General features: G+C 36.8%; 1 protein-coding gene across 3 annotated transcripts in view; it reads left to right on the forward strand.

Annotated features, from left to right (window-relative positions):
* The window catches only part of DCDC1 (doublecortin domain containing 1), a 505,142-nt gene that overhangs the window by 77,989 nt on the left and 409,630 nt on the right, over positions 1 to 17,523 (forward strand). The gene's annotated exons all lie outside the window — the stretch shown is intronic.

A 17,523-nucleotide genomic window follows, 5' to 3' on the forward strand; every position in this document is an offset into this window, starting at 1 on the left:
CTATTAAGTTGCTTATGCATAGGGTGAACTCCACAAGGCCTGACACAAACAACTGCCAGGAAAAGAACAACTAATTAGGATGCAAAAGGGAAACAAGTATGGGAGTATGTGCAGGGTCAGGAGACATTTGCCTTTTGACCAGTTGGAGAGGAGAGGTCTTGTTGAACTTGTTAGACAAATTGATGAAGATTCCAGTAAAGGTAATTTATATCCACAAGAAAAGTTGATCAATAGAAACAGACCCCAACATAGAGTTAACCAAAAAAGACATTTAAACAGTGATTATAAATATGTTCATGTATTTAAAGAAAACATGAATATAATGCAAAGAGAACTGGAAACTTAAAATAGAACCAGTGGAACTTCTAGTTCTAAAAAATACAATATCTTAACTGAAAAAAAAAAACAAACAAAAACCTGGGTTTAACAGCAGGTTAGATATTAGAGAAGAAAAGATCAATGAACTTTAAGACAGGGCAATAAAGCTATCCAAACTGCAGTGCAGAGAAGCAAAAGGAAAGGACCGAAAACAAGGACTGAGTGTCGGTAACTTGTGGGATATCAATGAGTCTAATAGATGTATAATTGGAGCCCTAGAAAGACTGAGAAGAATGTGAATATTTGAAGTAATAATGGTTAGAATTTTTCCTGAGTTCATGGAAAACAACCCACATATCTAAGAAGCTCAATGCACCTCTACTAGAAAGATGACCAGATTAAGGATATAAATCACATTGCTGTAAACAATGATAAATAGGAAAGCTTAAAAGCAACCAGAGGGGAGGAAACACATTAATTACAGGGATACATATGTAAGAATAAAAACTGACTTCTCTTCAGAAATTATGCAAGACAGAAGATAGCAGGTACCTTTAAAGTGTGGAGAGAAATAATATGTTTAAAGTGCTGAAAGAAAAACTGGTCATCTTATTTTGTGTTACAGTAAAAATACCTTTAAAAAATCTTTCAAGTAAAAGCATTCTCAGGCAAACAGAATATGAAGCACTTGTATCTAGCAGACCTATACTATGAGAAATATTAAAGGATATTTTTCACTGGAAGAAAATGATACCAGAAACAAATTTGGGTATGCACAAAGAAATTATTTTAAATATACATGGTACATTCACTTTTATAGACCCTTTGCTGCTTATTGAGCCATTCCCAGTACATTTAAGAGGATTAAAATTATGTTAAGAATGTTTCCTGACTACAAAAGAATTAAATTAGAAATAAATAACCAAATATATCAGGTCACTCACTCTCCAGCTGTGGAGAGTTGTTTAATGTAGACATAAAACTCCCTTTAATACATTTATCTTAATAGACTATATTTAATATTATGTATGTTATCTTTCTTTAATAGATTATATATATATTATCTTTAATAGACATTAAATTCCCTTTCATATATACACCTATCCTATTTGTCTTGTCCTTCTAGATATAGAACTCTAATACAACCTAAATTACCAAAACTGAGACAGAAGAAAATTTATATCTCAAAATCTCTGTATGTATTAAATAAATCAAATTTATAATTAAAAACTTTTCAAAAAACAAAATTCCAAGACCAAATGATCTCACTGGTGAATTTTATCAACCTTTCATGAGAAAATAATATCAGTTGTACACAAACCTTTTAGAAAATAGAGAAAACAGGAAAACTTCCCCTCTCACATGAGACTAGCATTATAAAGACATTACTAGAAAAAAAAATTCATACCACTATCCTCCTAACCATAGATGCAAAATTACTTCATAAAGTGTTAACAAATCAAATCCAACAATACATCATGATCAAGTGAGTTTTATCCCAGGAATGCAAAGTTGGTGTATTAGTCTGTTTTCATGCTGCTGATAAAGACATACCTGAGACTGGGCAATTTACAAAAGAAAGAGGTTTATTGGACTTATAGTTCCACATGGCTGAGGAAGCCTCATAATCATAGTGGCAGGGAAAAGGCACGTCTCACATGGTGGGGGCAAGAGAGAGAATGAAAGCAAAACGAAACAGTTTCCCCTTATCAAACCATCAGATCTTGTGAGACTTATTCACAAACGCGAGAACAGTATGGGTGAAACCTCCCCCATGATTCAGTTATCTCCCACTGGGTCGCTCCCACAAAACGTAGGAATTACGGGAGTACAATTCAAGATAAGATATGGGTGGGGACACAGAGCCAAACCGTATCAGTTGGTTTAACAACAGACAGTGTAGGTGACCACCTTAAGAGAATATGGAAAAAGTCATATGCTCATTTCAGTAGGTATCAGAGAGGAATTTGACAAAATTTAATATTCACTTATTAAAAAAAATTTTCATAGCAAACTTGAAATAGAAGGGAATTTCTTCAATCTGGTCAAGAATGTGTACTAAACACTGATTTAACTGCATACTTAATGATGAAAGACTGAACTGTGTTTCCCTAAGATCAGGATCAAGGCAAAGATGTCCTCTCTTTTCATTTCAGCTTACCATGCTATCAGAGGCCCTACCCTGTGATAAGGCAAGAAAAAAGTAGTAAAAAGTGTATAGATTTAAAAGGAAGAAATAAAAACTTTTATTTATAAACAATGTGATAAGAACATGAAATACCTTAAAGAATCTATATAAAAGCTAGTAGAACTAAGGAATACATTCAGCAAGTTTGCAGGATACAAGGTCAGTGAAATTGTATATACTAGTGGCCATTAGAAAATGAAATTTAAGGAGAGTGGGACATCTGGCTTCAGAGCGGGAACCTTCGTTGCACCAGTGACGAAAAAGAGAAATATGGGTGATGTTCAGAAAGGCAAGAAGAATTTTTGTTCAGAAGTGTGCCCAGTGCCACACCATGGAAAAGGGAGGCAAGCACAAGACTGGGGCCTAATCTCCATGGTCTCTTCGGGCAGAAGACACGTCAGGCCACTGTATTCACTTACACAGATGCCAATAAGAACAAAGATATCACCTGAGGAGAGGATACACTGATGGAGTATTTGGAGAGTCCCAAGAAGTACATCCCTGGAATAAAAATGATCTTTGCCAGCACTAAGAAGAAGGGTTTCGGGCAGACTTGTTAGCTTGTCTTAAAAAAAGCTACTAATGAATAATAATTTGCCACTGCCTTATTTGTTACGAAACAGAAATATTTTATGACTTTTTTATGTGTACCATACTTTAATAGATCTCATACACCAGAATTCAGATCATGAACGACTGACAGAATATTTTGTTGGGCAGTCCTGATTTAAAACTAAGACTAGCTTCTGGTTAAATGAATATGTTCAGTTTTTGAATTTTGATAGTAATTCCAATTCAGTAAATGCTATCACTGTTTACCCCTTCTAAAGCTATGATTAGACTTCGTTAGTAACATTCAACTTTTCACAAAGATGACGAGTGCCATCTTAAAACTTACTGGAGATTGGTTTTATATTTAAATTTACATACCGGGTTATGTGAATATATTTAAATACTGGGGAAATTCCTTCACTGTCTCAGAACCAAGCAAGATTCACCTGTGTTTTGTGTTCATTTGCCTCTTAAAGGCGAGGGTTGAAGATAAATAAGGTAGCAATATCTACTTTATACTTTTGGCCCTAACTATGCCCATCTAATTAGAATTCCCTGTATTCAAAATGGTTCCTTTTACTTACTGAAAGGAATTTTAATGTGGTTTATGTGTAATATCAAAGATTATTTAACACTTCTCACATTTTATAGATGATCTATAAGGTCACATGCTTTTAAAATAGTAGCAAATCTTTTATTATTATTATTATTTTTAAATTTATTATACTTTAAGTTCTAGGATACATGTGCAGAACGTTCAGGTTTGTTACATAGGTGTACACCTGCCATGGTGGTTTGCTGCACCCATCAACCCGTCATCTACATTAGGTATTTCTCCTGATCTTATCCCTCCCCAAGCCCCCAACCCCCTGACAGACCCTGGTGTGTGATATTCCTCTTCCTGTGTCCATGTGTTCTCATTGTTCAGCTCCCACCTATGAGTGAGAACATGTGGTGTTTGTTTTCTGTTCTTGTGTTAGTTTTCTGAGAATTATAGTTTCATCCATGCCCCTGCAAAGGACGTGAACTCATCCTTTTTTATGGCTGCATAGTATTCCATGGTGTATGTGTGCCACATTTTCTTTATCCAGTCTGTCATTGATGAGCATTTGGGTTGGCTTCAAGTCTTTGCTATTGGGAATAGTGCAGCAATAAACATACGTGGGCATGTGTCTTATAAACTTCACTCTTGAATTCTTTACATTCTAAGTCAAACTAAGTAATAATTTAGGATTGTCTTTAAACAGTCATTCAGAAACATAAAACTGTAGAACTGCTGTGTAGTTGTGATTGGGAATGGTGCTTTTGCCAACTTAAAAGGATTAAAGTAGAAGAGATATACACAGAAAAAAAGAAAAAAAATGAAATTTAAAAATCAAATACCACAATACTCAAACACATGAAATACTTAACTATTCATTTAACACAATATGTGCAAGACTTTTACAGTGAAAACAACAATTAATTGCTGAGAGAAATGAAAGAAGGCCCAAGAGATATATCATGTTCATGGACTGGAAACTTCAAAATTATAATGATGCCAATTTCTTGCAAATTGATCTATATAGTCAACATAATACTCATCAAAATTCAGCTGGCCTTCTCTTTGAGGAAAGGGGCATAAATTGACAAGATATTTCTAAAATATATGTGGAAATTCCAGAAATGCAAAGGAATTAGATAGCCAAATCAGTTTTAAACAAGAATAAATTTGGAGGATTTATACTACCTGATTTCTTTTAAAAAGTTGTATTTTAGTAGTATTATTGTTATTTATTTTTTAAATTGACAAATAAAAATTGTATATATTTATGGTATACTACAGGATGATTTGAAATATGCCTACATTGTGGAATGGATAAACCAAGCTGATTAACAGTTGAATTACTTTAGATACTTATTTTTTTTTTGTCATAAAAATCTACTTTCTTAGCAATTTTCAAGTGTATAATATACTGTTATTAACTATAGTCACCCTTATAAACAATCATTCTCTTGAACTTATACCTCCTGTCTGACTGAAATTTTGTGCACTTTATAGCCAACATCTTCCTAGTCCTCCCACTCCCACTGCAGCCTCCTGTAATCACCATTCTACTCTCTGCTTCTATGAGTTTGACTTTTTTAGTTTTCACGTATAAGTGAAATCATGTGGTATTTGTGTTTCTGTGCCTGGCTTATTTCACTTGACATAATGCCCTCCAAGTTTATCCACGTTGTTGCAAATGACAAGAGTTTCTCCTTTTTAAAGGCAGAATAGTATTCCATTTACACTACCTGTTTTCAACATCTATTATAAAGCTAAAGTAATCAAAACAGGATGATATGGGAATAAGAATACACATAAAAAGCAAAGAAACAAAATGGAGAGTTCAGAAGTAGACCCACACGTACATGGGTAAATCATTCTTGATAGAGTAATTCATTGGGGGAAAAGACAATGTTTTTGATAACTATTGCTGAAACAATTGGATATTTCTGTGTGATAAGAACTTACCTCACAACCATTCATGAAAATTGATTTAAATTGATCGCAGATCTTATTATAAAGAGTAAAACTATACTAATTCTCAGAGAAAACGTGGGAGAAAATCTTTGCAACCTTGGGTAGGCAAATATTTCTTAGGACATAAAAAAATATGAACAAAGACATAGAAATCAACCATTAGCACATGAAAATATGCTCAATATTATTAATCATCAAGGAAATGCAAATTAAATCCATGATGAGTTACCACTATACACACATTAGAATGACTAATATTTAAAAGACTAACAATACCAAGTGTCGGTGAAAATGTGGAGAAATGGCAAATCTTATATTTAGCTGATAAGAATGCAAAATGATACAGCCACTTGGCAAAATAGTTTGATAGTTTCATATAAAGTTAAACTTATACTTAATTACAATCTAGCAGTCTCATTTTTAGATATATACCAAGATAAATAACATATGTCAACACAAAGACTTCTAAGTGAATGTTCATAGTTGTTTTATTTGCAATTAGCCAAACTACAGACAGTACAAATCCATATACCTGTGAATGGATAAAAGATTATGATATATTTATGTCAAGGACTATTTTTCAACAATAAAAAGAAATGAGCATTGTGGTAAATGAATGAAACCAGGTATGAAATATTACATGCCATGAAATTGTAGAACAGATGAACTATTCTCTAGTGAAAAAAAACTGATTATTGGTGATTTCGGGCCAGGAGTATTGGGTTGTAATTGTAAAAGAACATGAGGAATTTGGGAAGGTAGTGGGAATATTCTGTGTATTCACTGTAGTAGTTACACATGGGTATACATTGTTCTATCTGCATCAACTGCACCTACTTAAAATAGGTACAGTTTATTTTATGCAAATTATAAATCAATAGAGTAGATTTTAAAAACAAACAAAAATAATAATATGACTAGAATTGTAATCTGGATCATTTAATTATTCTTAAGAAAATTCCCTCTGGTCATCTACTTCTCATTCACATTCTAAAAATAAAATACGAAAACACCACAGGACACAAATTCACGAGAAATAGTTGCCTTTTCAAATCATATTTATGTTCATTACTAGTGAGAGCAAATAACTAGATTTGGTGTGCATTCTTTCACTTACCTTTATGAGAATAAGACAAATAATAGGGCAGCATATTAAGCTCTAGGATTTATTCAGGAAAGTACCTTTAAGGTACTTAATAAGATGGGTACAAATTTAGCCCAATCTTCTGGCATTTTCTGGTTAACATAATGGTAATAATTTTGATTATAAGTCATTTTTGTAAAATGTTGGCCTGAGCAGAGACTTATGCCATGGCATTTGATTACATTTTAATTCTTTGAAAATTCATAAACTATTTGACAGCCTTTCAATAAGAAAAAAAAAAAATTCTGTAAAAACAGATTCCCTTTCTCAAAATAATCATAATAAATGATAGTTCTCTTCTACTGAGCAAGTACAATTAATTGCCAAAGGTGAAGTATTTTTAGTAATCCAAATGATTAGTTTCACAATTATCCATTCATTTTCATAATTTTCAGCTTGATAAATTTCATCTAAAATTATTCCCTAGATTTTTAATTAAATGGTTTGCTTTTTAGGTTTATATAGTGAATACTGTTGTAATCTATTTGGTATACAAATACTCACTGAATTAGCTGAATAGATTTTCATCATTTAAGGAACATGGGACAAAAAATGTATTTTTCTGTCAGGATGACTTTAACTGCAAATAACAGATTCCTGATTGAAACAGACTTAAGCAAAAATGAAGCAAGAAAACCGGAGGTAGGGCAGCACCAAGCATAGTATGACAGAATTCCAGCTGTGATCTCTACAGTTTTCTGGAGTTTGTGCTCTTTCATATGTTGGTAACAAGATGGTTGCACAGCCAGGTATAACTATGTGCAGAGGCACAAAAGGACCATCTCTTCTCTATGAAAGATTAAGCCTTTCCCAGAAGCTCCTGCTTATGTCTCATTGACTAGAACTGGGTTATGTGTCTATCTCAAACCATTCACTGACAAGGGGCATGAGACTACAACAGGTAATTTAGACACATCAAGATAATTGTAGGCTGGGCGCAGTGGCTCTTTGGGAGGCTGAGGCAGGCAGATCACCTGAGGTCAGGAGTTCAAGACCAGCCTGACCAACATGGAGAAACCCTGTCTCTACTAAAAACACAACATTAGCCAGGCATAGTGGTGCACATCTGTAATCCCAGCTACTGGGGAGGCAGAGGCAGGAGAATCACTTGAACCCGGGAGGCAGAGGTTGCAGTGAGCCGAGATCAAGCCATTGCCCTCCAGCCTAGGCAACAAGAGCGAAACTCCATCTCAAAAAAACAAAAAAACTAAACAAAACAACAACAACAAAAATATAATTGTAGTCTTCCTTGAGTCAAGAGGGAGAAAAATCAGCATAGTAAGGATGAGGGTGGAGAATGGATATTGGATAGGCAGCCAACAGTATTACTATACCCGTGAAGAAGTTTTCTTATTTTATTTCCTAGGACTTGCAAAAAGTTAGTGCTCTGGTACTAAAAAGAATTGGTTATTTGAAAAACAAAATTCTTCTGGAATTATGCATACTTTGTAGCATAATTTCATAAAAGCAGACAGAATTTTTTGCTAGCTTATCAGAATCTTGATCAAAAGATATTTATACTAAAGTGAGTTTAAATTAGGAATAATATATATTAACTCTTTTATTCATTAATTCAAAATATTTTTTGACGACTAATGTCTGCCAAGTACCTGGATATGGTGGTGAGCAAAACAAGCCATGGCCTTGTTCTCATGGAACTTTTAGTCTAGTGGTGGACAAAGAGATTTGTAAAATAAAGCCAGGTGTGGTGGCTCACACCTGTTATCCCAGCAATTTGGGAGGCTTAAGCAGGCGGATCAGGAGGTCAGGAGTTCAAGACCACCCTGGCAAACATAGTGCAACCCCGTCTCTACTGAAAATACAAAAATTAGCCTGACATTGCAACAGGCACCTGTAGTCCCAGCTACTCAGGAGACTGAGGCGGGAAAATCACTTGAACCCGGGAGGCGGATGTTTCAGTGAGCAGAGACTGTACCATTGTACTCCAGCCTGGCTGACAGAGGAAGACTCTGTCTCCAAAAAAAAAAAAAAAAAAAAAAAAAAAAAAAAAAAAAAAAAGGCATTTGTGAAATGATCATATCATTAAATGTTGAGTAGGTGGCATAAGGAAGGCTTCTTTCCTTTCCTATGAGGCTGCTCTCCCCCTTTATATGGTGACTTTTTGATTCCTGGAATATATCCTGCTTGCTCTGCTATGGAGCCTTTTCATATGCTGTGTTCTCTGAAATAGTTCCCCACTCTCAATATCCTCCACTTGTTTCCAGATAAATCCAGTTTATCTCTTCTCAGAAGCCTTCCTTATGCCACCTACTCCACATTTAATGATATGATCATTTTATAAATGTCTTTGTCCACCACTAGACTCAAAGCTCCATGAGAACAAGAACCTGGGTGTTTTTGCTCACTGCAATATCCAGGCACTTGGAAGATAGTAGTAGTCAAAAATATTTTGAATTAATGAATAAAAGAAACATATCAATTTGGGAGTTGTCAGTATGTAAATGGAACATGAAATGTTGGGGTACCATTTAGTTTGCCTTAAGAGAGAGGCAGAAAGAAGGCTAGGACTTACCTTGATAAACCCAAATGAATGAATATACATGATCCCATGAAGAAGACAAGAAAGCAGGAGAAAAAAATAGTGGATTCTTGTATCTCAGGATTTGTTCATGCTGGATATGGTTTGGTTTTGTTCCCACCCAAATCTCATCTTTAATTCCGACATGTTGTGGGAGGGACCCTGGTGGGAGGCAATTGAGACATGAGGGTGGGTCTTTCACATGCTGTTCTCATGATAGTTAGTCTCATGCAATCTGATGGTTTTATAAGGAGGAGTTTCCCTGCACAAGCTCTTTCTCTGCCTGCTGCCATCCATGTAAGACATGACTTGCTTCAATTTGCCTTCTACCATGAGTGTCAGGCCTCCCCAGCCATGTGGAACTGTAAGTCCACTAAACCTCCTTCTTTTATAAATTGCCCAGTCTTGGGTGTATCTTTATCAGCAGCATGAAAATGGACTAATACAGTAAATTGATACCAAGAGTGGGGTGCTGCTGTAGATAGCCAAAAATGTGGAAGTGACTTTTGAGCTGAGTAACAGTTAGGGGTTGGAGCAGTTTGGAGAGCTCAAAAGAAGATAGGACAAAGTGGGAAAGTTTGGAGCTCCCTAGAGACTTGTTGAATGGCTTTGACCAAAATGCTCATAGTGATATGGATAATGAAGTCCAGGCTGAGGTGGTCTCAAATAGAGATGAGGAACTTGTTGGAAACTGGATCAAAGGTGACTTGCTATATTTTAGCAAAGATACTTGTGGCATTTTGCCCCTGCCCTAGAGATTTGTGGAACTTTGAAATTGAGAGAGATGATTTAGGGTATCTGGTGGAAGAAATGTCTAAGCTGCAAAGCATTCAAGATGTGACTTGGGTACCGTTAAAGGCCTTCAGTTTTATAAAGGAAGCAGAACACAAAAGTTCGGAAAATTTGCAGCCTAACAATTCAATAGAAAATAAAATCCCATTTTCTGAGGAGAAGTTTAAGCCGATTACAGAAGTTTGTATAAATAATGAAGAGCTGAAGGTTAATCCCTAAGAAAATGGGGAAAATGTCTCTGGGGCATGTCAGAGGTCTTCACAGCAATGCTCCTATCACAAGCCTGGAGGCCTAGGAGGAAAAAATGGTTTCAAGGACCAGGCCCAGGGTCCCATACTGCATTGCAGCCTAGGGACTTGGTGTCCTGTATCCCAGCTGCTCCAGCCGTGGCTGAAAGGGGCCAATGTAGAGTTTAGGCCATGGCTTCAGAGGGTGCAAGCCCCAAGCCTTGGCAGCTTGTGAGTCCCTACACAGAGTTCCTACTGGGGCACTGCCTAATGGAGCTGTGAGAAGAGGGCCACCATCCTCTAGACCCCAGAATGGTAGATCCACTGACAACTTGCACTGTGCATCTGGAAGTGCTTCAGACATTCAACACCAGCCCATGAAAGCAGCCAGAGGGAGGCTGTGCCCTGCAAAGCCACAGGAGTGGAACTGCTCAAGACCATGGGAACCCACTTCTTGCATCAGCATGACCTGTATGTGAGACATGGAGTCAAAGCAGATCATTTTGGAGCTTTAAGATTTGACCACCCTGTTAGATTTTGGACTTGCATGGGGCCTGTAGCCCCTTTGTTTTGGCCAATTTCTCCCATTTGGAACAGCTGTATTTATGCAATGCCTGCACCTCTATTTTATCTAGAAAGTAATTAACTTGCTTTTTATTTTAATTTACTGGATGGAAGGGACTTCCTTTGTCTCAGATGAAACTTTGGACTGTGGACTTTTGAATTAATGCTAAATGAGTTAAGACTTTGGGGGACTGTTGGGAAGGCATGATTGGTTTCAAAATGTGAGGACATGAGATTTGGGAGGGGCCATGAGATTTGGGAAGGGTGCATGAGATTTGAGAGGTGAAATGATATGGTTTGGCTGTGTCCCCACCCAAATCTCATGTTGAATTTCCATAGGTTGTGGGAGGGACCTGGTGGGAGGTAGTTGAGTCGTGGGGGTGGGTCTTTCCCATGCTGTTCTTGTGATAGTGAAAATGTCTTATCAGGTCTGATGGTTTTGTTTTTTTGAGACGGAGTCGCACCCTGTCACCCAGGCTGGAGTGCAGTGGCACGATCTTGGCTCACTGCAGCCTCTGCCTGCTGAATTCAAGTGATTCTCCTGCCTCACATCCTGAGGAGCTGGGATTACAGGTGCCTGCCACCACACCCAGCTAATTTTTGTATTTTTAGTAGAGACGGGGAATCAACCATGTTGGCCAGGTTGGTCTTGAACTCCTGACCTCATAATCTGCCCACCTTGGCCTCCCAAAGTGCTGGGATTACAGGCATGAACCACTGTATCTGGCCTCAGGTCTGATGGTTTTATAAGGAGAGGTTTCCCTGGAGAAGCTCTCTCTCTGCCTGCGCCATCCATGTAAGATGTGACTCGCTCCCCCTTGCCTTCCACCATTATTGTGAGGCCTCCCCAGCCATGTGGAACTATAAGTCCACTAAACCTCTTTCTTTTGTAAATTGCCCAGTCTTGGGTATGTCTTTATCAACAGTGTGATAATGAACTAATACAATGCTCAAACCAAGTACAATTTTTAATTTGTCCTTTGGATTTGTCAATATAGTAGTAATGGGTAATCATTGTGAGAATTATTTCAGTAAAGTGATGGTAAAAAAGCCAAACTGGAACAGGCTGAGAATGAATGGGAAGAAAGGAAAAGAAACAGAGAGCATGGACAAATCTAAGACATTTAACTGTAAAGTTGAGGAGTAGCTAGAGGGAGATATCAGGTAGGTATGGGGGCATTTAATTTTCAAGATAGAAAATACTTATGTTTCAATATCAGTGGTAACAGTCTAGTTGAGAAGCAGTAGATGAATATACATGAGAGAGAAGAAATGATGGATAATGTAAACTGCTTTAAAAGTTGACAGCATACATAATTGAAAGCATAAGTGGAATATTGACCTTAGATAGGAGCAGGAACTCTTGTAATATAACTAGAAGGAAAAAGAGTGGATGACTATAGAAATAAATAGGCGTGTAGCTTTGATAGCAGTAAGATGACCCTTCAAATTTCTCTCTGACATAGGAGATCATGTCATCTGCTGAAAATGAAGAGGCAATTAACGAAGGAAAGGCTAAGTGGAGATAAGCAGATTAGAGATTGTTGGAAATACTCTGTGGAAAGTGGGAGAGAAATTTGACCGAATAAATGAAATAGAAGAGACTGGGCAGTACTGAGGGACCATGGAAGCTGGTGATCGTGAATGATAGTAATGTTGACATGTTCAGTTGTGTGACTTTCTCCAGCAGCACCAGGCCTCTCAGTGTGCACACAGAGAGGAAAGTGAAGGTCGCTAGGAGTCAGGATTTTGCAAGCTATGTGTGGTAAAAGTTATCCAAGAATGAGGAAGAATGACTAGAGTTAGAGAATATGATATGCTTGAATATCAAGATCCTGGGTTTTGGGGGCAGTGCTTGTTTGTTTTTGTTGAATAAGAGAGTTGGGGAGAAATTATTTTGAAATAGCATTGTAACACCACTTTTCAAACTTGAGATTGTGTGATAGGAGATAATAAAATCTTACCACTTGAGAGGGCCTTGAAGAAGTTAGTGACCTCAGGGGAAAGCCTAGTTTCTTTTAAAAGAGGTTGTGGGGCTGGTCAAATTTGTTGATCAGAGGACATGTTTTCCGAGTACACAGTGGAACAGTTTTAGAAATGAATAAAGGAGTTCAGGCTAATTTATACAGAACAGGAAAATACAGAGCTTCATGTAAATGTTGATGCAAAACTTTTTCCATAAAAGGCAAACAGAAAATAATTTTGGTTTTGCAAGCCATAAGGTCTCTGTAGCAACTCTCTCAGCCTTGCTGTGATAGCATGAAAGCAGCCGTAGAAAATATGTAAATGATCAAGTGTGGCTGTTTTACAAGAAAACTTTATGTACAGTACTTAAATTTGAATTTCATATTTAAATCTATCACAAAATATGATCCATCTTTTGATTTATTTTTTAAGAATTAAAAATGTACAAGCCATTCTTAGCCGATAGGCCACACAGAAACAAGCTATGGACTGGAATTGGCCTTTGGACTGTAGTTTGATAACTCCTGCAGTAGAGAATCTTTTGAGGAGAGTGTGTTGGGGAAGTGTAAGTTGGGGCTTATGCTTCCAGGGGTTAACTCATAAAACCGTATTAAAATGTTTCAAGGTTCTCTGTCTTTGAGAAGAACTAACATTTTTGGGGTCTAATTGGCTTATCAACCTGGTTCACATGACCTGCGGTGATGTTGGCCTAAGTATACTCTCTCATCTGAACTGAGGTAGTGGCAACCCAGAGGTTCTGGCCATTCCAGGAACTGCAAACTCTGTACCAGATATGTCTGGAGATGGAGTTGACTTCCAGATCTGTAAACAAGTAGATTAAACTGAAAAGATTGTGGAATATTTCTTCCCAGGTACTTTTCAAAAAGATTCTGGTTTTACAGCATGATGATTTAAAATTTTAGTATCAGAAGAGTTTCTAAAACTTAAGCTGTATGTAATTAACAGGCCAGGTGCAGTGGTTCATGCCTGTAATCCCAGCATTTAGGGAGGCTGATGCAGGAGGATCACTTGAGGCCAGGGGGCTTGAGACCAGACTGGGCAACATAGCTAGGCCCCATCTCTACAAAAATTAAAAAATTAGCTGAGTGTCTTGTGGTACATCTATTGTCCCAGCTGCTTGGAAGGCTGAAGTGGTAGGATTGCCTGAGCCTGGGAAGTTGAGGATGCAATGAGCTGCGATCATGCCACTGCACTCCAGCCTGGGTGACAGAGCAAGACTCTGTCTCAAAAAAAAAAAAAAAAAAAAAAAAGGAATTAACAAAATGTGAATTTGTAAAAGTAATATTTTAACAAGCTTAACAGGTACAGTAGTGGAAATGCTATTTTAATTAACCTTAATATTAGAGCAAGATGACGCCATAATGTACTTTTCAATTGTAAATCATAAGAATGACCTTATAAGTAGAAGCTTCATTTCAGGGCTTTTGACAGAAACTTATAGTGATACTAATTCATACCACTGATAATTTACTCTGAGAAAATAATTACTGAAGGCTGGCATGCTTAAACACTGCAAAGATTTTTCATTCTTCAAGTAGGAAGGAATGACAGTGTTGCTCATGCATTATTAAATTTTAGTATTTGATTTTCTAATGCCAGTTTTAAAACTCGTTTAACTCTTAAAACTCGCACAAAGGTTTGGTTTGCATACACATTTTTACTGATGTTTTAGCTCAATGAAAAGGGGAGTCTTTGAGTTAGAAAATGTTGTAACCAGTCAGAATGTCTATTATGAAAAGTCAAAAAAACAACAGATGCTGGCAAGGCTGTGGAGAAAAGGAATGCTTATACACTGTTGGTGGGAATGTAAATTAGTTCAGCTACTGTGGAAAGCAATATGGAGTTTTCCCAAAGAACTCAGAATTATCATTTGACCCAGCAATCCCATTACTGATTATATATATCCAAAAGAAAAATCATTCTGCCAAAATGACACATGCACTCATATATTCATCACAGCACTGTTCTGAATAGCAAAGATATGGAATCAACCTAGGTGCCCATCAAAAGTGGATTGTATAAAGAAAATGTGGTACATATGCACCATGGAATACTATGCAGCCATAAAAAAGAATGAAAGTATATCCTTTGCAGAAACATGGATGCAGCTGGATGCCCATTGTCCTAAGCAAATTAATGCAGGAACAGAAAACCAGATACCACATGTTCTCACTTATAAGTGGGATCTAAACATTGGGTACTCATGGACATAAAGATGGCAACAACAGACACTGTGAACTACAGGGGAGGGAAGGAGGGACTGATTTTTTTAAGACTCAAGGGCAGCAATATTTAAAATAATTTTTAAAAATTATTGAAATTTTGCTCGAAGTAAATGGGACTACCTTCAAGTAGATTATAGTTTTACTTAGTTTAATTGGTAAATTGTAACTTTAAAGGATACTTAGATATTTGAACCTTCACTTGTAACTAGGAAATATAAATTGTACCAAAGGACATCATTATACTTTTAAATACAGTAATCACTTCATAATATTAAGCTTCATAATATTAAGAAATTGAAAACTGAACACGAGGACTGGAAAGATAAGTAATGTGGGGTTGTAAAGAGGAGATTATGTCTTGCTTAGGGTCTATAAGACCTACTGTAGATCCTTAATAGTGTTCAGACATGATTGGCTAAGGAGCAATTTGTGCTGAATTATCTCCCTTGAGTATTTCTGTCACTGAGAGTGGTGGTGAAAGTGATCCATTTTCACTTTCACTCCAGTGACAGGAGAATTTTGCCAGTCAGACACCAACTGTGTTAATTAGAGTATTAAAATAAAAACAAGCATGGATCCCGTGCCAGTGTCAGTCAATATGTTCCACTCCTCTTTTTGTTTCAAGCCAAAAGAACACTCTAGTTTCTTTTCCTGATACTTCTTTCTTATATTTTGAACATTGCTTTCCCAGCATCTTTGGTAAAGACTGAAGTCCATGGGATGGGGATCCTGGATGAACTTGTGGGCAGTAGTTACTGAAGAAACTGACCCACAAGAGTAAAAAAGAAGGCAGGAAGAATAACCAGGGTTATTTAGAGAATCACTAGGTTGTTACATTCTTTGCAAGCACTTCGTTATTTAACCAGGTAAAGCATTGATGTTGTGAATGATCTTTTCCTCATAAATTAGAAAGCTCAAGAATATTCCTACCTGGGGGTGGTGGCTCATGCCTCTAATCCCAGCAATTTGGGAGGTTGAGGCATGTGGGTCACTTGAGGTCAGAAGTTCGAGACCAGCCTGATCAACATGGAGAAACCCCGTCTCTACTAAAAATACAAAAAATTAGCTGGGCAGGGTGGCGCATGCCTGTAATCCCACCTACTGGGGAGGCTGAGGCAGGAGAATCACTTGAACCTGGGAAGCAGAGGTTGCGATGAGCTGAGATCGCACCACTGCACTCAAACCTGGGTGACCAGAGTGAAACTCCATCTCAAAAAAAAAAAAAAAAAAATACCTGTAACATTATTCCTAATAATGAGCAGGTATGCATTCTTGATTGTGAGAAAAACAGCAGCAATACATTGCTTTGAATTGCTCAATGCTCTGAATTGCAGCTAGTGTACAAGAAACATGCAATGCTGTGAATGGCCACGGGAGCATGTGGTCCATGGGGACATGATTAGTTATGTATAGGAGTAGAGTAGAATAAAGGCTGAGAACCTCTGGTACATAGACCCTAAGAAAGACCAATTTGTCAAATTGATTTGTCAGTTAAATATTTACCTTTAATATTCAACCTGTCTTTTGATAGAGCAACTGTATAAACCAAATCAGTCACAATGTTTGAAAGCTGTTCTATAGGCTGAAAGGAAAGTTCAACTTTGCCTCTATATAAACACTAAGCTATTGAAATACGTACATTGTCACAAAGCTAATGAATGGTTAAGCTAGGACTAAATTATGGGCTCCAATAATAAAGTAGGGACAGAAGTGAGCAAAAAGAGGCAGGTAGTATCAGCAGCTGAAAGATGGTTTGAGCAGTTGAAAGATGTTTTGTTTACTATAATCATATTAATATAATTCACATTGTCCTTCAGTAGTAGTTCTTGGTTATGGGAAAGTAATATTATAGCTGGGAATAGTAAAAAATGGATGGCAGAGCCCTTTCAATTTCAATTTGGAAAATATTTTGTATTTTTAGATGAATATGGTGAACTTCATGTTTTAGAAGTTACTACTGAAAACCTAATAACAACCTGCCTCAGGTTACCTGACACTCCTCAAACCCCTTCTGTTCCCTTGATTTTCCTCACGTTGTGAGTAGAACTTTCTTTCCAGCTGAAGCATGTTTAAGTCTTCCTTGAAGTTGGAAAGATGATTGCCACATTGGGTTCAAAGGGCTACATGTAAAATAACAAGAACAGGTCATGATATTATAATATTTTAAAAGAGTGCATATTAGAAACCATTAAAGGTAAAGTCCTTGAGACTCATATTCATGGAAAACCTGAAATGTGATTTATTCAGTTCAGTTTTTAGTACCCAAACAACATAGGTTATCAAGGTGAACTGTGATCAGACTATTTTTATAATTTATTTTAGGACACTTGGGAAACATTTAAAAGCTAAGGAAAGTAGGTACTTAAAATCTAATTTAAAAGGTAATATCCTCTCATTGTGAAATAAATGGAACATACAGAAAGTTGCAAGACTAAGACAAACATCCTTCAGAGTTCTAAAGGTCTACCATTTATTAAATAAT

This window comes from Chlorocebus sabaeus, chromosome 1, assembly GCF_047675955.1.
Source record: "Chlorocebus sabaeus isolate Y175 chromosome 1, mChlSab1.0.hap1, whole genome shotgun sequence".
NCBI lineage: Eukaryota > Metazoa > Chordata > Mammalia > Primates > Cercopithecidae > Chlorocebus > Chlorocebus sabaeus.